Source organism: Somniosus microcephalus, chromosome 2, assembly GCF_052327205.1.
Source record: "Somniosus microcephalus isolate GS21.2 chromosome 2, FLI_Smic_1.0, whole genome shotgun sequence".
Lineage (NCBI taxonomy): Eukaryota > Metazoa > Chordata > Chondrichthyes > Squaliformes > Somniosidae > Somniosus > Somniosus microcephalus.
In genome coordinates, this window is record NC_140988.1 from 360,079,005 (window position 1) to 360,100,288 (window position 21,284).

The following is a 21,284-nucleotide window of genomic DNA, read 5'->3' on the forward strand; positions in this document are numbered from 1 at the left end:
ATGAATTCTATTTTTAGGGCACCTGTTCCACAAACTCCTCCAAGGAACTCAAGGCTCATTGAAGAGCAACCAACCATAATCCCCATCTCTGGATACTGTGGTCATGACCTGTACTACCAACCGTGCTGAGATCAGGTAGCCTGGTCTGGGTGTATTTACTCTTCTTCTTCTTAGGCAGTCCCTCGGAACCGAGGATGACTTGCTTCCACATTAAAAATGAGTTCTCAGGTGACTGATGAATCCGATGCGGGACCTACAGTCTCTGTCACAGGTGGGGCAGACGGTGGTTGAATGGGTGGGGTGCTTGGGTTGACGTGCGCTCCTTGCGCTTGGCTTCCGCTTGCTCCCGACGAAGAGTCTCGAGGTGTTCGGCACCTGCCCGGATGCTTCTCCTCCACTTTGTGCGGTCTTGGGCCAGGGATTCTCAGGTGTCGGTGGGGATGTTACACTTTTTCAAGGAGGCTTTGAGGGTGTCCTTGAAGCGTTTCCTCTGCCCACCTGGGGCTCATCTTGCCGTGCTGGAGCTCCAAGTAGAGCGCTTGTTTTGGGAGTCTCGTATCGGACATGCGGACAATGTGACCCGTCCATCGGAGCTGATTGAGTGTGGTCAGAGCTTCGATGCTGGGGATGTTGGCCTGAGCAAGAACACTGACGTTGGCGCGCCTATCCTGCCAATGGATTTGCAGGATCTTGCGGAGACAGCATTGGTGGTACCTCTCCAGTGCTTTGAGGTGCCTGCTGTACATGGTCCATGTCTCTGAGGCATACAGCAGGGCAGGTATCATTGCTGCCCTGTAGACCATGAGCTTTTACTAAGTGCATTTACTAAGCTATCAAGGAGACACCACATATTAGCTTCATACACTGCACCCAATCTGCGTAGGCTCTGGTTGCTCTGCTAAATATGTTGGGCCCATTTGTTTAGGCGTTTCGGACCATTCCATGGGACGTAATTAAAAACACAAATCTACTAATGTTGTAATAATTAAAAAATAGAAGACTTGTATTTATATAGCACCTTTCAAAACCTCAGGACATCCCACTAGGTGTTATGTTCATTAATAACTAGACATTCTTATTATGAACAGCTAGCTTCTAGCTAGTCATTTATTCAGTACACGTTCTCTAGGTACAGCGTCTGTAGAGATTCAGCATGTGTACTTCTGTGTGCAGGCAGCCATCTTGACTACTGCCTTGTGGGTAGCCTAGTGCATCATGGGTAGTGTAGTCTTAAACACATACAACTAAATATACAGCTCTACGGCTCCATCTAGTGTACTACTCTAGAATGACATGTTATTGATCATTACATCCCCATTTCTTTGAGGTTAAACAAAATCAATATCAATCAATATCAATCAACTTTCAAGAAACACGATAAAGATGATATCAGTAACACTTTTGCTAGTGCTCTATAAACATAAACATTTTCACAACAGTCAATACATTTGCAATATAGTTTTTCTTTGCACTCAAAGATTAAGTCTATCAGGCTTTTTTACTTCACGTGTGGATCTTCTCAACACAGGTAAGTCTGATGTGTTTTCATGAGATTGTTCTGGTGGTGAATGACAACATTCAGTTGCGGCATTGTCATCAATCTGCTCTTGGATAGTTTCTTGTGTTTTCAGGAGGGAACGGCGGTTCCTCCTGAGAATCTGTCCTTCCTCGGTTCTAACAGTGTATGACCTTGGTGTTGTTGCCCTTTCTTTGTTTTTACTTTTGAAAAGCATTGTTTGGCAAAGTGATTCTTTCCATGACATTTTGTGCACATTTTTACAAACGCTGGGCATTGTTTTAACTGGTGTTTGTAACCACAGCGTTTACAATTAAAAATTTCATCCTCTGATTGCTTTTCATTTCTGTTCTGCCCACGTTTCTTCCCCTTGTAGGACACAGCACCGACAGCAGCACTTACTACAATCATATCATTATTGATTTCACTGAACGTCTTTGCATGCTTTTGAGCTAGCTCGCTGGCTTGGCATATTTTCACAGCATTTTCCAATGTTAGTTCGGTTTCTCTCAACAGACGTTCCCTGACCTTTTTATCATGAATACCAAACACAATTTGGTCACGAATCATGGAAGCTTTCAGCTCAGAGAAATTACATGTCTGTGCTTTCAGTTTCAGATCGGTCACAAAGCTATCAAAAGTCTCACTTTGCTGTTGTGTCCTTGAACAGAACATGTACCTCTCATAGGTTGCGTTCTTTTTGGGAGAACAATGTGTGTCAAATTTCTTTAGCACATCGTCTAATTTTTCTCTGTTCTCCTCTGGAGTAAATACAAACGTATTAAATACCTCTATCACCTGTGGGCCTGCAACCGTAAGCAGCAACGCTATCTTCCTTGTGTCTGGCTTCGTACTGTACCCGATGGCAACAATGTAGAGTTTGAATTGTTGTTTGAAAGCCCGCCAATTGTAGTCGACATTTCCCGTGAGGTTCAAACCCTTCGGTGGCTTCAAAGTCTCCATGTCGCGTTTCAAAATGTTTAGCAGATTTTCACAACTCCTGGTACCATGTTATGTTCATTAATAACTAGACATTCTTATTATGAACAGCTAGCTTCTAGCTAGTCATTTATTCAGTACACGTTTTCTAGGTACAGCATCTGTAGAGATTCAGCATGTGTACTTCTGTGTGCAGGCAGTCATCTTGACTACTGCCTTGTGGGTAGCCTAGTGCATCGTGGGTAGTGTAGTCTTAAACACATACAACTAAATATACAGCTCTATACAGCTCTACGGCTCCATCTAGTGTACTACTCTAGAATGACATGTTATTGATCATTACACTGGGATGGCAGGAATGACGTATGAAGAGAGATTGGGTCAATTAGGCTTATATTCGCTAGAGTTTAGAAGAATGAGAGGGGCTCTCACTGAAACTTATAAAATTTTAACAGGACTAGACAGACTAGATGCAGGAAGGATGTTCCCAGTGGCGGGGGAGTCCAGAACCAGGGGTCACAGACTAAGGATAAGGGGTAAACCATTTAGGACAGAGATGAGGAGGAATTTCTTCACCCAGAGAGTGGTGAACCTGTGGAATTCTCTACCACAGAAGGCAGTTGAGGCCAACTTATTAAATATATTCAAGAAGGAGTTAGATATATTTCTTGAGGCTAAAGGGATCAAGGGATATGGGGAGAAAGCAGGGACAGGGTACTGAATTTGGATGATCAGCCATGATCGCATTAAATGGCGGAACAGGCTCGAGGGGCCGAATGGCCTACTCCTGCTCCTATCTTCTATGTGTATGTTTCTATGTAAAGCACTTTTACAACAACGTCGCACTTTTGTGGTATTGTCACTGTTGTAATGTAGGGGACGTTGAAGGATAAACATTGGCGAGGGCTCCAGAGAGAATGCCGCTGCTCTTCTACGAAATAGTGTCCTGGGAACTTTTACGTCCACTTAAGAGGGAAGACGGGGTCTCGGTTTAATACAGCATCCCAAAAATGGCACCTCTGACAGTGCAGCACTCCCTCAGTACTGCACTGGAGTGTCAGCCTAGATTAATGTGCTCAATTCTCTGGAGTGGGTCTTGGATGCTGCCCAATAGCCAATGAGCTCTCCTACTCAGGGAAGATATCAGCATAATTTATGCTTACTTTACTAGTTTCAGCTATTTTCGATATAAATATGAATTTTATTTTAAATAAATGTTGAATACTGTTGTAATAATTAATGGAATAAACGAAACTGGAGAGTGAGGCCTCCCACTAGTAACCCTCACCCTATGTTTGAAGTATTTGTGTTCACTAAGGGTTTATATATCTTCCCATTTCTCTTACATATAATGTGGTGGGAAGCTCACTGTGGAGGTCACATGCTGAGTGTGCATCACTCATTGCCTATTACCTTGGGGAAGGTCTGAGGTAAGAGCCAATCACTGCCCTTGCAGGGTGTTATCTGATGCAGGTGAGGAAGTCACCAAGGATGTGATTCAGGCAGTAACAATGAGCAGGAGAAGCAGTCCCAGCACTGTGGATGCAGTTATTGACTGGAATGGGAATGGCTTCTGGCTGGCTTGGTAAGCTCAATGTGTGAGATGAGACAAGAAATCTCACAACCCAATTCAGACTACTCTCCCACCACATGAATTCTATTTTTAGGGCACCTGTTCCACAAACTCCTCCAAGGAACTCAAGGCTCATTGAAGAGCAACCAACCATAATCCCCATCTCTGGATACTGTGGTCATGACCTGTACTACCAACCGTGCTGAGATCAGGTAGCCTGGTCTGGGTGTATTTACTCTTCTTCTTCTTAGGCAGTCCCTCGGAACCGAGGATGACTTGCTTCCACATTAAAAATGAGTTCTCAGGTGACTGATGAATCCGATGCGGGACCTACAGTCTCTGTCACAGGTGGGGCAGACGGTGGTTGAATGGGTGGGGTGCTTGGGTTGACGTGCGCTCCTTGCGCTTGGCTTCCGCTTGCTCCCGACGAAGAGTCTCGAGGTGTTCGGCACCTGCCCGGATGCTTCTCCTCCACTTTGTGCGGTCTTGGGCCAGGGATTCTCAGGTGTCGGTGGGGATGTTACACTTTTTCAAGGAGGCTTTGAGGGTGTCCTTGAAGCGTTTCCTCTGCCCACCTGGGGCTCATCTTGCCGTGCTGGAGCTCCAAGTAGAGCGCTTGTTTTGGGAGTCTCGTATCGGACATGCGGACAATGTGACCCGTCCATCGGAGCTGATTGAGTGTGGTCAGAGCTTCGATGCTGGGGATGTTGGCCTGAGCAAGAACACTGACGTTGGCGCGCCTATCCTGCCAATGGATTTGCAGGATCTTGCGGAGACAGCATTGGTGGTACCTCTCCAGTGCTTTGAGGTGCCTGCTGTACATGGTCCATGTCTCTGAGGCATACAGCAGGGCAGGTATCATTGCTGCCCTGTAGACCATGAGCTTTTACTAAGTGCATTTACTAAGCTATCAAGGAGACACCACATATTAGCTTCATACACTGCACCCAATCTGCGTAGGCTCTGGTTGCTCTGCTAAATATGTTGGGCCCATTTGTTTAGGCGTTTCGGACCATTCCATGGGACGTAATTAAAAACACAAATCTACTAATGTTGTAATAATTAAAAAATAGAAGACTTGTATTTATATAGCACCTTTCAAAACCTCAGGACATCCCACTAGGTGTTATGTTCATTAATAACTAGACATTCTTATTATGAACAGCTAGCTTCTAGCTAGTCATTTATTCAGTACACGTTCTCTAGGTACAGCGTCTGTAGAGATTCAGCATGTGTACTTCTGTGTGCAGGCAGCCATCTTGACTACTGCCTTGTGGGTAGCCTAGTGCATCATGGGTAGTGTAGTCTTAAACACATACAACTAAATATACAGCTCTACGGCTCCATCTAGTGTACTACTCTAGAATGACATGTTATTGATCATTACATCCCCATTTCTTTGAGGTTAAACAAAATCAATATCAATCAATATCAATCAACTTTCAAGAAACACGATAAAGATGATATCAGTAACACTTTTGCTAGTGCTCTATAAACATAAACATTTTCACAACAGTCAATACATTTGCAATATAGTTTTTCTTTGCACTCAAAGATTAAGTCTATCAGGCTTTTTTACTTCACGTGTGGATCTTCTCAACACAGGTAAGTCTGATGTGTTTTCATGAGATTGTTCTGGTGGTGAATGACAACATTCAGTTGCGGCATTGTCATCAATCTGCTCTTGGATAGTTTCTTGTGTTTTCAGGAGGGAACGGCGGTTCCTCCTGAGAATCTGTCCTTCCTCGGTTCTAACAGTGTATGACCTTGGTGTTGTTGCCCTTTCTTTGTTTTTACTTTTGAAAAGCATTGTTTGGCAAAGTGATTCTTTCCATGACATTTTGTGCACATTTTTCCAAACGCTGGGCATTGTTTTAACTGGTGTTTGTAACCACAGCGTTTACAATTAAAAATTTCATCCTCTGATTGCTTTTCATTTCTGTTCTGCCCACGTTTCTTCCCCTTGTAGGACACAGCACCGACAGCAGCACTTACTACAATCATATCATTATTGATTTCACTGAACGTCTTTGCATGCTTTTGAGCTAACTCGCTGGCTTGGCATATTTTCACAGCATTTTCCAATGTTAGTTCGGTTTCTCTCAACAGACGTTCCCTGACCTTTTTATCATGAATACCAAACACAATTTGGTCACGAATCATGGAAGCTTTCAGCTCAGAGAAATTACATGTCTGTGCTTTCAGTTTCAGATCGGTCACAAAGCTATCAAAAGTCTCACTTTGCTGTTGTGTCCTTGAACAGAACATGTACCTCTCATAGGTTGCGTTCTTTTTGGGAGAACAATGTGTGTCAAATTTCTTTAGCACATCGTCTAATTTTTCTCTGTTCTCCTCTGGAGTAAATACAAACGTATTAAATACCTCTATCACCTGTGGGCCTGCAACCGTAAGCAGCAACGCTATCTTCCTTGTGTCTGGCTTCGTACTGTACCCGATGGCAACAATGTAGAGTTTGAATTGTTGTTTGAAAGCCCGCCAATTGTAGTCGACATTTCCCGTGAGGTTCAAACCCTTCGGTGGCTTCAAAGTCTCCATGTCGCGTTTCAAAATGTTTAGCAGATTTTCACAACTCCTGGTACCATGTTATGTTCATTAATAACTAGACATTCTTATTATGAACAGCTAGCTTCTAGCTAGTCATTTATTCAGTACACGTTTTCTAGGTACAGCATCTGTAGAGATTCAGCATGTGTACTTCTGTGTGCAGGCAGTCATCTTGACTACTGCCTTGTGGGTAGCCTAGTGCATCGTGGGTAGTGTAGTCTTAAACACATACAACTAAATATACAGCTCTATACAGCTCTACGGCTCCATCTAGTGTACTACTCTAGAATGACATGTTATTGATCATTACACTGGGATGGCAGGAATGACGTATGAAGAGAGATTGGGTCAATTAGGCTTATATTCGCTAGAGTTTAGAAGAAGGAGAGGGGCTCTCACTGAAACTTATAAAATTTTAACAGGACTAGACAGACTAGATGCAGGAAGGATGTTCCCAGTGGCGGGGGAGTCCAGAACCAGGGGTCACAGACTAAGGATAAGGGGTAAACCATTTAGGACAGAGATGAGGAGGAATTTCTTCACCCAGAGAGTGGTGAACCTGTGGAATTCTCTACCACAGAAGGCAGTTGAGGCCAACTTATTAAATATATTCAAGAAGGAGTTAGATATATTTCTTGAGGCTAAAGGGATCAAGGGATATGGGGAGAAAGCAGGGACAGGGTACTGAATTTGGATGATCAGCCATGATCGCATTAAATGGCGGAACAGGCTCGAGGGGCCGAATGGCCTACTCCTGCTCCTATCTTCTATGTGTATGTTTCTATGTAAAGCACTTTTACAACAACGTCGCACTTTTGTGGTATTGTCACTGTTGTAATGTAGGGGACGTTGAAGGATAAACATTGGCGAGGGCTCCAGAGAGAATGCCGCTGCTCTTCTACGAAATAGTGTCCTGGGAACTTTTACGTCCACTTAAGAGGGAAGACGGGGTCTCGGTTTAATACAGCATCCCAAAAATGGCACCTCTGACAGTGCAGCACTCCCTCAGTACTGCACTGGAGTGTCAGCCTAGATTAATGTGCTCAATTCTCTGGAGTGGGTCTTGGATGCTGCCCAATAGCCAATGAGCTCTCCTACTCAGGGAAGATATCAGCATAATTTATGCTTACTTTACTAGTTTCAGCTATTTTCGATATAAATATGAATTTTATTTTAAATAAATGTTGAATACTGTTGTAATAATTAATGGAATAAACGAAACTGGAGAGTGAGGCCTCCCACTAGTAACCCTCACCCTATGTTTGAAGTATTTGTGTTCACTAAGGGTTTATATATCTTCCCATTTCTCTTACATATAATGTGGTGGGAAGCTCACTGTGGAGGTCACATGCTGAGTGTGCATCACTCATTGCCTATTACCTTGGGGAAGGTCTGAGGTAAGAGCCAATCACTGCCCTTGCAGGGTGTTATCTGATGCAGGTGAGGAAGTCACCAAGGATGTGATTCAGGCAGTAACAATGAGCAGGAGAAGCAGTCCCAGCACTGTGGATGCAGTTATTGACTGGAATGGGAATGGCTTCTGGCTGGCTTGGTAAGCTCAATGTGTGAGATGAGACAAGAAATCTCACAACCCAATTCAGACTACTCTCCCACCACCTGAATTCTATTTTTAGGGCACCTGTTCCACAAACTCCTCCAAGGAACTCAAGGCTCATTGAAGAGCAACCAACCATAATCCCCATCTCTGGATACTGTGGTCATGACCTGTACTACCAACCGTGCTGAGATCAGGTAGCCTGGTCTGGGTGTATTTACTCTTCTTCTTCTTAGGCAGTCCCTCGGAACCGAGGATGACTTGCTTCCACATTAAAAATGAGTTCTCAGGTGACTGATGAATCCGATGCGGGACCTACAGTCTCTGTCACAGGTGGGGCAGATGGTGGTTGAATGGGTGGGGTGCTTGGGTTGACGTGCGCTCCTTGCGCTTGGCTTCCGCTTGCTCCCGACGAAGAGTCTCGAGGTGTTCGGCACCTGCCCGGATGCTTCTCCTCCACTTTGTGCGGTCTTGGGCCAGGGATTCTCAGGTGTCGGTGGGGATGTTACACTTTTTCAAGGAGGCTTTGAGGGTGTCCTTGAAGCGTTTCCTCTGCCCACCTGGGGCTCATCTTGCCGTGCTGGAGCTCCAAGTAGAGCGCTTGTTTTGGGAGTCTCGTATCGGACATGCGGACAATGTGACCCGTCCATCGGAGCTGATTGAGTGTGGTCAGAGCTTCGATGCTGGGGATGTTGGCCTGAGCAAGAACACTGACGTTGGCGCGCCTATCCTGCCAATGGATTTGCAGGATCTTGCGGAGACAGCATTGGTGGTACCTCTCCAGTGCTTTGAGGTGCCTGCTGTACATGGTCCATGTCTCTGAGGCATACAGCAGGGCAGGTATCATTGCTGCCCTGTAGACCATGAGCTTTTACTAAGTGCATTTACTAAGCTATCAAGGAGACACCACATATTAGCTTCATACACTGCACCCAATCTGCGTAGGCTCTGGTTGCTCTGCTAAATATGTTGGGCCCATTTGTTTAGGCGTTTCGGACCATTCCATGGGACGTAATTAAAAACACAAATCTACTAATGTTGTAATAATTAAAAAATAGAAGACTTGTATTTATATAGCACCTTTCAAAACCTCAGGACATCCCACTAGGTGTTATGTTCATTAATAACTAGACATTCTTATTATGAACAGCTAGCTTCTAGCTAGTCATTTATTCAGTACACGTTCTCTAGGTACAGCGTCTGTAGAGATTCAGCATGTGTACTTCTGTGTGCAGGCAGCCATCTTGACTACTGCCTTGTGGGTAGCCTAGTGCATCATGGGTAGTGTAGTCTTAAACACATACAACTAAATATACAGCTCTACGGCTCCATCTAGTGTACTACTCTAGAATGACATGTTATTGATCATTACATCCCCATTTCTTTGAGGTTAAACAAAATCAATATCAATCAATATCAATCAACTTTCAAGAAACACGATAAAGATGATATCAGTAACACTTTTGCTAGTGCTCTATAAACATAAACATTTTCACAACAGTCAATACATTTGCAATATAGTTTTTCTTTGCACTCAAAGATTAAGTCTATCAGGCTTTTTTACTTCACGTGTGGATCTTCTCAACACAGGTAAGTCTGATGTGTTTTCATGAGATTGTTCTGGTGGTGAATGACAACATTCAGTTGCGGCATTGTCATCAATCTGCTCTTGGATAGTTTCTTGTGTTTTCAGGAGGGAACGGCGGTTCCTCCTGAGAATCTGTCCTTCCTCGGTTCTAACAGTGTATGACCTTGGTGTTGTTGCCCTTTCTTTGTTTTTACTTTTGAAAAGCATTGTTTGGCAAAGTGATTCTTTCCATGACATTTTGTGCACATTTTTCCAAACGCTGGGCATTGTTTTAACTGGTGTTTGTAACCACAGCGTTTACAATTAAAAATTTCATCCTCTGATTGCTTTTCATTTCTGTTCTGCCCACGTTTCTTCCCCTTGTAGGACACAGCACCGACAGCAGCACTTACTACAATCATATCATTATTGATTTCACTGAACGTCTTTGCATGCTTTTGAGCTAGCTCGCTGGCTTGGCATATTTTCACAGCATTTTCCAATGTTAGTTCGGTTTCTCTCAACAGACGTTCCCTGACCTTTTTATCATGAATACCAAACACAATTTGGTCACGAATCATACATAGATACATAGAAGATAGGAGCAGGAGTAGGCCATTCGGCCCTTCGTGCCTGCTCCGCCATTTAATGAGATCATGGCTGATCCTTTAATTCAGTATCCCGTCCCCGCCTTCTCTCCGTAACCCTTAACCCCTTTTGCCCGTAGAAATATATCTAATTCCCTCTTAAATATATTTAATGAGCTGGCGTACACTGCCCTCTGTGGCAATGAGTTCCACAGGTTCACCACTCTCTGAGTGAAGAAATTCCCCCTCATCTCTGTCCTAAATGGTTTAGCCCTTATCCTTAAATTATGTCCTCTAGTTCTGTTCTCACCCGCCAAGGGAAACATTCCTTCTGCATCCAGTCTGTCTAGACCTGTCAGAATTTTATACACTTCTATGAGGTCCCCTCTCAATCTTCTAAACTCCAGTGTGTACATCCCTAAACTACATAGTCTCACCTCATAGGTCATTCCCGCCATTCCTGGTATCAGCCTGGTGAATCGCCGCTGCACCCCCTCCATGGCAAGAACATCCTTCCTCAGATGAGGCGACCAAAACTGTACACAGTACTCGAGGTGTGGTCTCACCAGTGCCCTGTACAGCTGCAGCAAGGTATCCCTGTTCCTGTATTCTAACCCTTTTGCTATGAAGGCCAGCATACCGTTTGCCTTCTTGACCGCCTGTTGCACCTGCATGCTCGCCTTCAGTGACTGGTGTACAAGAACACCCAGGTCTCTCTGTACTTCCCCCTCTCCCAATCTATTGCCATTTAAATAATAATTTGCCCTCCCGTTCCTGCACCCAAGGTGGATAACTTCGCACTTGTCCACATTATAGTGCATCTGCCATTTATCCGCCCAATCGCCCAGTCTGTCCAAATCGCTCTGGAGCTTCCTGGTCTCTTCCTCTGAGCCCACCCCACCTCCTAGTTTAGTGTCGTCTGCAAATTTGGAAATGCTGCATCCGACTCCCTGATCCAGGTCATTAATGTAAATTGTGAACAGCTGGGGGCCCAGGACAGATCCCTGCGGTACCCCACTTGTTACTGCCTGCCATTCAGAAAATGAGCCGTTTATTCCAACTCTCTGTTTTCTATCTGACAGCCAGTTCCCTATCCACGCCAAAACTTTCCCCTTTATCCCATGAGCCTCAATTTTCCATGCTAATCTTTTATGTGGGACCTTATCGAAGGCCTTTTGGAAGTCCAGGTACACCACATCTACTGGCTCTCCCCCATCTATTCTACCAGTTACTCCCTCAAAAAATTCCAATAGATTAGTCAAGCACGATTTACCCTTTGTAAATCCATGTTGACTCTGTCCTATCCTGTCCCCATTTGCTAAGTGCTCCGCTATTTCATCCTTAATGATGGACTCCAGCATTTTGCCCACAACTGATGTAAGGCTTACAGGTCTGTAATTACCTGCTTTTTCCCTACCCCCCTTTTTGAATAGTGGGGTAACGTTAGCTACCCTCCAATCCATCGGCACTGTTCCCGAGTCTAATGAATTCTGAAAAATCATCCTTAGTGCATCCGCTATCTCTAGGGCCACCTCCTTCAGTACCCTAGGATGCATGTTATCAGGCCCTGGGGATTTGTCCACCTTCAATCCCTTTAGCTTCCTTAACACCATATCCTTAGAGATATTGATTTGCGTCAGTTCCTCCTTTGCCAATGTCCCTATTTTTCCCGATATCCCAGGGAGGTTTTTTGTGTCTTCCTTCGTAAAGACTGACCCAAAGTATGCATTTAGTTGATCTGCCATTTCCTTATTTCCCATTATATATTCCCCCGTATCTGACTGCAATGGACCAACTTTGGTCATGGAAGCTTTCAGCTCAGAGAAATTACATGTCTGTGCTTTCAGTTTCAGATCGGTCACAAAGCTATCAAAAGTCTCACTTTGCTGTTGTGTCCTTGAACAGAACATGTACCTCTCATAGGTTGCGTTCTTTTTGGGAGAACAATGTGTGTCAAATTTCTTTAGCACATCGTCTAATTTTTCTCTGTTCTCCTCTGGAGTAAATACAAACGTATTAAATACCTCTATCACCTGTGGGCCTGCAACCGTAAGCAGCAACGCTATCTTCCTTGTGTCTGGCTTCGTACTGTACCCGATGGCAGCAATGTAGAGTTTGAATTGTTGTTTGAAAGCCCGCCAATTGTAGTCGACATTTCCCGTGAGGTTCAAACCCTTCGGTGGCTTCAAAGTCTCCATGTCGCGTTTCAAAATGTTTAGCAGATTTTCACAACTCCTGGTACCATGTTATGTTCATTAATAACTAGACATTCTTATTATGAACAGCTAGCTTCTAGCTAGTCATTTATTCAGTACACGTTTTCTAGGTACAGCATCTGTAGAGATTCAGCATGTGTACTTCTGTGTGCAGGCAGTCATCTTGACTACTGCCTTGTGGGTAGCCTCGTGGGTAGTGTAGTCTTAAACACATACAACTAAATATACAGCTCTATACAGCTCTACGGCTCCATCTAGTGTACTACTCTAGAATGACATGTTATTGATCATTACACTGGGATGGCAGGAATGACGTATGAAGAGAGATTGGGTCAATTAGGCTTATATTCGCTAGAGTTTAGAAGAATGAGAGGGGCTCTCACTGAAACTTATAAAATTTTAACAGGACTAGACAGACTAGATGCAGGAAGGATGTTCCCAGTGGCGGGGGAGTCCAGAACCAGGGGTCACAGACTAAGGATAAGGGGTAAACCATTTAGGACAGAGATGAGGAGGAATTTCTTCACCCAGAGAGTGGTGAACCTGTGGAATTCTCTACCACAGAAGGCAGTTGAGGCCAACTTATTAAATATATTCAAGAAGGAGTTAGATATATTTCTTGAGGCTAAAGGGATCAAGGGATATGGGGAGAAAGCAGGGACAGGGTACTGAATTTGGATGATCAGCCATGATCGCATTAAATGGCGGAACAGGCTCGAGGGGCCGAATGGCCTACTCCTGCTCCTATCTTCTATGTGTATGTTTCTATGTAAAGCACTTTTACAACAACGTCGCACTTTTGTGGTATTGTCACTGTTGTAATGTAGGGGACGTTGAAGGATAAACATTGGCGAGGGCTCCAGAGAGAATGCCGCTGCTCTTCTACGAAATAGTGTCCTGGGAACTTTTACGTCCACTTAAGAGGGAAGACGGGGTCTCGGTTTAATACAGCATCCCAAAAATGGCACCTCTGACAGTGCAGCACTCCCTCAGTACTGCACTGGAGTGTCAGCCTAGATTAATGTGCTCAATTCTCTGGAGTGGGTCTTGGATGCTGCCCAATAGCCAATGAGCTCTCCTACTCAGGGAAGATATCAGCATAATTTATGCTTACTTTACTAGTTTCAGCTATTTTCGATATAAATATGAATTTTATTTTAAATAAATGTTGAATACTGTTGTAATAATTAATGGAATAAACGAAACTGGAGAGTGAGGCCTCCCACTAGTAACCCTCACCCTATGTTTGAAGTATTTGTGTTCACTAAGGGTTTATATATCTTCCCATTTCTCTTACATATAATGTGGTGGGAAGCTCACTGTGGAGGTCACATGCTGAGTGTGCATCACTCATTGTCTATTACCTTGGGGAAGGTCTGAGATAAGAGCCAATTACTGCCCTTGCAGGGTGTTACCTGATGCAGGTGAGGAAGTCACCAGAGATGTGATTCAGGCAGTAACAGTGAGCAGCAGAAGAAGCAGTGCCAGCACTGTGGATGTAGTTACTGACTGGAATGGGAATGGCTTCTGGCTGGCTTGGTAAGCTCAATGTGTGAGATGAGACAAGAAATCTCACAACCCAATTCAGACTACTCTCCCACCACATGAATTCTATTTTTAGGGCACCTGTTCCACAAACTCCTCCAAGGAACTCAAGGCTCATTGAAGAGCAACCAACCATAATCCCCATCTCTGGATACTGTGGTCATGACCTGTACTACCAACCGTGCTGAGATCAGGTAGCCTGGTCTGGGTGTATTTACTCTTCTTCTTCTTAGGCAGTCCCTCGGAACCGAGGATGACTTGCTTCCACATTAAAAATGAGTTCTCAGGTGACTGATGAATCCGATGCGGGACCTACAGTCTCTGTCACAGGTGGGGCAGACGGTGGGTGGGGTGCTTGGGTTGACGTGCGCTCCTTGCGCTTGGCTTCCGCTTGCTCCCGACGAAGAGTCTCGAGGTGTTCGGCACCTGCCCGGATGCTTCTCCTCCACTTTGTGCGGTCTTGGGCCAGGGATTCTCAGGTGTCGGTGGGGATGTTACACTTTTTCAAGGAGGCTTTGAGGGTGTCCTTGAAGCGTTTCCTCTGCCCACCTGGGGCTCATCTTGCCGTGCTGGAGCTCCAAGTAGAGCGCTTGTTTTGGGAGTCTCGTATCGGACATGCGGACAATGTGACCCGTCCATCGGAGCTGATTGAGTGTGGTCAGAGCTTCGATGCTGGGGATGTTGGCCTGAGCAAGAACACTGACGTTGGCGCGCCTATCCTGCCAATGGATTTGCAGGATCTTGCGGAGACAGCATTGGTGGTACCTCTCCAGTGCTTTGAGGTGCCTGCTGTACATGGTCCATGTCTCTGAGGCATACAGCAGGGCAGGTATCATTGCTGCCCTGTAGACCATGAGCTTTTACTAAGTGCATTTACTAAGCTATCAAGGAGACACCACATATTAGCTTCATACACTGCACCCAATCTGCGTAGGCTCTGGTTGCTCTGCTAAATATGTTGGGCCCATTTGTTTAGGCGTTTCGGACCATTCCATGGGACGTAATTAAAAACACAAATCTACTAATGTTGTAATAATTAAAAAATAGAAGACTTGTATTTATATAGCACCTTTCAAAACCTCAGGACATCCCACTAGGTGTTATGTTCATTAATAACTAGACATTCTTATTATGAACAGCTAGCTTCTAGCTAGTCATTTATTCAGTACACGTTCTCTAGGTACAGCGTCTGTAGAGATTCAGCATGTGTACTTCTGTGTGCAGGCAGCCATCTTGACTACTGCCTTGTGGGTAGCCTAATGCGTCATGGGTAGTGTAGTCTTAAACACATACAACTAAATATACAGCTCTACGGCTCCATCTAGTGTACTACTCTAGAATGACATGTTATTGATCATTACATCCCCATTTCTTTGAGGTTAAACAAAATCAATATCAATCAATATCAATCAACTTTCAAGAAACACGATAAAGATGATATCAGTAACACTTTTGCTAGTGCTCTATAAACATAAACATTTTCACAACAGTCAATACATTTGCAATATAGTTTTTCTTTGCACTCAAAGATTAAGTCTATCAGGCTTTTTTACTTCACGTGTGGATCTTCTCAACACAGGTAAGTCTGATGTGTTTTCATGAGATTGTTCTGGTGGTGAATGACAACATTCAGTTGCGGCATTGTCATCAATCTGCTCTTGGATAGTTTCTTGTGTTTTCAGGAGGGAACGGCGGTTCCTCCTGAGAATCTGTCCTTCCTCGGTTCTAACAGTGTATGACCTTGGTGTTGTTGCCCTTTCTTTGTTTTTACTTTTGAAAAGCATTGTTTGGCAAAGTGATTCTTTCCATGACATTTTGTGCACATTTTTCCAAACGCTGGGCATTGTTTTAACTGGTGTTTGTAACCACAGCGTTTACAATTAAAAATTTCATCCTCTGATTGCTTTTCATTTCTGTTCTGCCCACGTTTCTTCCCCTTGTAGGACACAGCACCGACAGCAGCACTTACTACAATCATATCATTATTGATTTCACTGAACGTCTTTGCATGCTTTTGAGCTAGCTCGCTGGCTTGGCATATTTTCACAGCATTTTCCAATGTTAGTTCGGTTTCTCTCAACAGACGTTCCCTGACCTTTTTATCATGAATACCAAACACAATTTGGTCACGAATCATACATAGATACATAGAAGATAGGAGCAGGAGTAGGCCATTCGGCCCTTCGTGCCTGCTCCGCCATTTAATGAGATCATGGCTGATCCTTTAATTCAGTATCCCGTCCCCGCCTTCTCTCCGTAACCCTTAACCCCTTTTGCCCGTAGAAATATATCTAATTCCCTCTTAAATATATTTAATGAGCTGGCGTACACTGCCCTCTGTGGCAATGAGTTCCACAGGTTCACCACTCTCTGAGTGAAGAAATTCCCCCTCATCTCTGTCCTAAATGGTTTAGCCCTTATCCTTAAATTATGTCCTCTAGTTCTGTTCTCACCCGCCAAGGGAAACATTCCTTCTGCATCCAGTCTGTCTAGACCTGTCAGAATTTTATACACTTCTATGAGGTCCCCTCTCAATCTTCTAAACTCCAGTGTGTACATCCCTAAACTACATAGTCTCACCTCATAGGTCATTCCCGCCATTCCTGGTATCAGCCTGGTGAATCGCCGCTGCACCCCCTCCATGGCAAGAACATCCTTCCTCAGATGAGGCGACCAAAACTGTACACAGTACTCGAGGTGTGGTCTCACCAGTGCCCTGTACAGCTGCAGCAAGGTATCCCTGTTCCTGTATTCTAACCCTTTTGCTATGAAGGCCAGCATACCGTTTGCCTTCTTGACCGCCTGTTGCACCTGCATGCTCGCCTTCAGTGACTGGTGTACAAGAACACCCAGGTCTCTCTGTACTTCCCCCTCTCCCAATCTATTGCCATTTAAATAATAATTTGCCCTCCCGTTCCTGCACCCAAGGTGGATAACTTCGCACTTGTCCACATTATAGTGCATCTGCCATTTATCCGCCCAATCGCCCAGTCTGTCCAAATCGCTCTGGAGCTTCCTGGTCTCTTCCTCTGAGCCCACCCCACCTCCTAGTTTAGTGTCGTCTGCAAATTTGGAAATGCTGCATCCGACTCCCTGATCCAGGTCATTAATGTAAATTGTGAACAGCTGGGGGCCCAGGACAGATCCCTGCGGTACCCCACTTGTTACTGCCTGCCATTCAGAAAATGAGCCGTTTATTCCAACTCTCTGTTTTCTATCTGACAGCCAGTTCCCTATCCACGCCAAAACTTTCCCCTTTATCCCATGAGCCTCAATTTTCCATGCTAATCTTTTATGTGGGACCTTATCGAAGGCCTTTTGGAAGTCCAGGTACACCACATCTACTGGCTCTCCCCCATCTATTCTACCAGTTACTCCCTCAAAAAATTCCAATAGATTAGTCAAGCACGATTTACCCTTTGTAAATCCATGTTGACTCTGTCCTATCCTGTCCCCATTTGCTAAGTGCTCCGCTATTTCATCCTTAATGATGGACTCCAGCATTTTGCCCACAACTGATGTAAGGCTTACAGGTCTGTAATTACCTGCTTTTTCCCTACCCCCCTTTTTGAATAGTGGGGTAACGTTAGCTACCCTCCAATCCATCGGCACTGTTCCCGAGTCTAATGAATTCTGAAAAATCATCCTTAGTGCATCCGCTATCTCTAGGGCCACCTCCTTCAGTACCCTAGGATGCATGTTATCAGGCCCTGGGGATTTGTCCACCTTCAATCCCTTTAGCTTCCTTAACACCATATCCTTAGAGATATTGATTTGCGTCAGTTCCTCCTTTGCCAATGTCCCTATTTTTCCCGATATCCCAGGGAGGTTTTTTGTGTCTTCCTTCGTAAAGACTGACCCAAAGTATGCATTTAGTTGATCTGCCATTTCCTTATTTCCCATTATATATTCCCCCGTATCTGACTGCAATGGACCAACTTTGGTCATGGAAGCTTTCAGCTCAGAGAAATTACATGTCTGTGCTTTCAGTTTCAGATCGGTCACAAAGCTATCAAAAGTCTCACTTTGCTGTTGTGTCCTTGAACAGAACATGTACCTCTCATAGGTTGCGTTCTTTTTGGGAGAACAATGTGTGTCAAATTTCTTTAGCACATCGTCTAATTTTTCTCTGTTCTCCTCTGGAGTAAATACAAACGTATTAAATACCTCTATCACCTGTGGGCCTGCAACCGTAAGCAGCAACGCTATCTTCCTTGTGTCTGGCTTCGTACTGTACCCGATGGCAGCAATGTAGAGTTTGAATTGTTGTTTGAAAGCCCGCCAATTGTAGTCGACATTTCCCGTGAGGTTCAAACCCTTCGGTGGCTTCAAAGTCTCCATGTCGCGTTTCAAAATGTTTAGCAGATTTTCACAACTCCTGGTACCATGTTATGTTCATTAATAACTAGACATTCTTATTATGAACAGCTAGCTTCTAGCTAGTCATTTATTCAGTACACGTTTTCTAGGTACAGCATCTGTAGAGATTCAGCATGTGTACTTCTGTGTGCAGGCAGTCATCTTGACTACTGCCTTGTGGGTAGCCTCGTGGGTAGTGTAGTCTTAAACACATACAACTAAATATACAGCTCTATACAGCTCTACGGCTCCATCTAGTGTACTACTCTAGAATGACATGTTATTGATCATTACACTGGGATGGCAGGAATGACGTATGAAGAGAGATTGGGTCAATTAGGCTTATATTCGCTAGAGTTTAGAAGAATGAGAGGGGCTCTCACTGAAACTTATAAAATTTTAACAGGACTAGACAGACTAGATGCAGGAAGGATGTTCCCAGTGGCGGGGGAGTCCAGAACCAGGGGTCACAGACTAAGGATAAGGGGTAAACCATTTAGGACAGAGATGAGGAGGAATTTCTTCACCCAGAGAGTGGTGAACCTGTGGAATTCTCTACCACAGAAGGCAGTTGAGGCCAACTTATTAAATATATTCAAGAAGGAGTTAGATATATTTCTTGAGGCTAAAGGGATCAAGGGATATGGGGAGAAAGCAGGGACAGGGTACTGAATTTGGATGATCAGCCATGATCGCATTAAATGGCGGAACAGGCTCGAGGGGCCGAATGGCCTACTCCTGCTCCTATCTTCTATGTGTATGTTTCTATGTAAAGCACTTTTACAACAACGTCGCACTTTTGTGGTATTGTCACTGTTGTAATGTAGGGGACGTTGAAGGATAAACATTGGCGAGGGCTCCAGAGAGAATGCCGCTGCTCTTCTACGAAATAGTGTCCTGGGAACTTTTACGTCCACTTAAGAGGGAAGACGGGGTCTCGGTTTAATACAGCATCCCAAAAATGGCACCTCTGACAGTGCAGCACTCCCTCAGTACTGCACTGGAGTGTCAGCCTAGATTAATGTGCTCAATTCTCTGGAGTGGGTCTTGGATGCTGCCCAATAGCCAATGAGCTCTCCTACTCAGGGAAGATATCAGCATAATTTATGCTTACTTTACTAGTTTCAGCTATTTTCGATATAAATATGAATTTTATTTTAAATAAATGTTGAATACTGTTGTAATAATTAATGGAATAAACGAAACTGGAGAGTGAGGCCTCCCACTAGTAACCCTCACCCTATGTTTGAAGTATTTGTGTTCACTAAGGGTTTATATATCTTCCCATTTCTCTTACATATAATGTGGTGGGAAGCTCACTGTGGAGGTCACATGCTGAGTGTGCATCACTCATTGTCTATTACCTTGGGGAAGGTCTGAGATAAGAGCCAATTACTGCCCTTGCAGGGTGTTACCTGATGCAGGTGAGGAAGTCACCAGAGATGTGATTCAGGCAGTAACAGTGAGCAGCAGAAGAAGCAGTGCCAGCACTGTGGATGTAGTTACTGACTGGAATGGGAATGGCTTCTGGCTGGCTTGGTAAGCTCAATGTGTGAGATGAGACAAGAAATCTCACAACCCAATTCAGACTACTCTCCCACCACATGAATTCTATTTTTAGGGCACCTGTTCCACAAACTCCTCCAAGGAACTCAAGGCTCATTGAAGAGCAACCAACCATAATCCCCATCTCTGGATACTGTGGTCATGACCTGTACTACCAACCGTGCTGAGATCAGGTAGCCTGGTCTGGGTGTATTTACTCTTCTTCTTCTTAGGCAGTCCCTCGGAACCGAGGATGACTTGCTTCCACATTAAAAATGAGTTCTCAGGTGACTGATGAATCCGATGCGGGACCTACAGTCTCTGTCACAGGTGGGGCAGACGGTGGGTGGGGTGCTTGGGTTGACGTGCGCTCCTTGCGCTTGGCTTCCGCTTGCTCCCGACGAAGAGTCTCGAGGTGTTCGGCACCTGCCCGGATGCTTCTCCTCCACTTTGTGCGGTCTTGGGCCAGGGATTCTCAGGTGTCGGTGGGGATGTTACACTTTTTCAAGGAGGCTTTGAGGGTGTCCTTGAAGCGTTTCCTCTGCCCACCTGGGGCTCATCTTGCCGTGCTGGAGCTCCAAGTAGAGCGCTTGTTTTGGGAGTCTCGTATCGGACATGCGGACAATGTGACCCGTCCATCGGAGCTGATTGAGTGTGGTCAGAGCTTCGATGCTGGGGATGTTGGCCTGAGCAAGAACACTGACGTTGGCGCGCCTATCCTGCCAATGGATTTGCAGGATCTTGCGGAGACAGCATTGGTGGTACCTCTCCAGTGCTTTGAGGTGCCTGCTGTACATGGTCCATGTCTCTGAGGCATACAGCAGGGCAGGTATCATTGCTGCCCTGTAGACCATGAGCTTTTACTAAGTGCATTTACTAAGCTATCAAGGAGACACCACATATTAGCTTCATACACTGCACCCAATCTGCGTAGGCTCTGGTTGCTCTGCTAAATATGTTGGGCCCATTTGTTTAGGCGTTTCGGACCATTCCATGGGACGTAATTAAAAACACAAATCTACTAATGTTGTAATAATTAAAAAATAGAAGACTTGTATTTATATAGCACCTTTCAAAACCTCAGGACATCCCACTAGGTGTTATGTTCATTAATAACTAGACATTCTTATTATGAACAGCTAGCTTCTAGCTAGTCATTTATTCAGTACACGTTCTCTAGGTACAGCGTCTGTAGAGATTCAGCATGTGTACTTCTGTGTGCAGGCAGCCATCTTGACTACTGCCTTGTGGGTAGCCTAGTGCATCATGGGTAGTGTAGTCTTAAACACATACAACTAAATATACAGCTCTACGGCT

The 21,284-nt window shown here is 44.6% G+C and overlaps 4 non-coding genes across 4 annotated transcripts; all 4 read left to right on the forward strand.

Moving 5' to 3' along the window:
* The first annotated feature begins 3,808 nt into the window (after positions 1-3,808).
* LOC147123710 (Nuclear RNase P) lies at positions 3,809-4,105 on the forward strand. The gene has a single exon (XR_015075221.1).
* A 3,808-nt stretch (positions 4,106-7,913) lies between these two features.
* On the forward strand, positions 7,914-8,210 carry LOC147123711 (Nuclear RNase P). Its single transcript, XR_015075223.1, has one exon.
* Positions 8,211-13,822: 5,612 nt separating this feature from the next.
* LOC147123712 (Nuclear RNase P) lies at positions 13,823-14,122 on the forward strand. The gene has a single exon (XR_015075189.1).
* Positions 14,123-19,726: 5,604 nt separating this feature from the next.
* LOC147123713 (Nuclear RNase P) lies at positions 19,727-20,026 on the forward strand. The gene has a single exon (XR_015075190.1).
* Positions 20,027-21,284: the final 1,258 nt, after the last annotated feature.